This window comes from Rhipicephalus microplus, unplaced genomic scaffold (assembly GCF_043290135.1).
Source record: "Rhipicephalus microplus isolate Deutch F79 unplaced genomic scaffold, USDA_Rmic scaffold_14, whole genome shotgun sequence".
NCBI lineage: Eukaryota > Metazoa > Arthropoda > Arachnida > Ixodida > Ixodidae > Rhipicephalus > Rhipicephalus microplus.
In genome coordinates, this window is record NW_027464587.1 from 30,592,136 (window position 1) to 30,592,946 (window position 811).

General features: G+C 39.0%; 2 non-coding genes across 2 annotated transcripts; both read right to left on the reverse strand.

Annotated features, from left to right (window-relative positions):
• Positions 1 to 283: 283 nt before the first annotated feature.
• Positions 284 to 356, reverse strand: TRNAT-CGU (transfer RNA threonine (anticodon CGU)). Its single transcript has one exon. It is a non-coding gene; the product is annotated as a tRNA-Thr (tRNA).
• A 382-nt stretch (positions 357 to 738) lies between these two features.
• TRNAT-CGU (transfer RNA threonine (anticodon CGU)) lies at positions 739 to 811 on the reverse strand. Its single transcript has one exon. It is a non-coding gene; the product is annotated as a tRNA-Thr (tRNA).

An 811-nucleotide genomic window follows, 5' to 3' on the forward strand; every position in this document is an offset into this window, starting at 1 on the left:
CGAGCAAAACAAAACCTGCAGCCAGGAGTTCACTTGAACCAGAGCAACAAAGATGTTCTCTTCTTCTTCGCGCCCGAAAACGGGTATGAGTTACAGTGGATCGTTCATCAATGGTGGCATTATATATATATATATATATATATATATATATATATATATATATATATATATATATATATATAATGAGATATAACAGACAGTAATGCCAAGGAATGTACAGGGGAAGTTATTAAAACCAATGGAATGTAAATAAGAAGAAAGAAAAGTGGATGAAAAAATTACCAACTGTGAGCAGGAATCGAACCTACGACCTTCGAATTACGCGTTCGATGCTCTAACCACTGAGCTATCACAGCGGCCCTCCCTCCATCCACTTTTTTGGGTTTATCTGTAAATTTAGAAGTAGGAGCGACAGTCAGCGCCATCTATAAGCCAAACAACGAGTGTGAAAACACTCTTATGCGCATGTTTGGCGTCACGTAGCACGTGAACTTATTATGAGCGGGACGCTGATTAATTGTCCCTCTTATACAACCTAAACACACCGAGTCTGCCAGTACGAGACCCTCGTTCAATGAAATAAGGGAAAGAAGTGTATACCTAAGGGCACGTTTTTCCGTGTTTTAACACAATAATAATGAGATATAACAGACAGTAATGCCAAGGAATGTACAGGGGAAGTTATTAAAACCAATGGAATGTAAATAAGAAGAAAGAAAAGTGGATGAAAAAATTACCAACTGTGAGCAGGAATCGAACCTACGACCTTCGAATTACGCGTTCGATGCTCTAACCACTGAGCTATCACAGC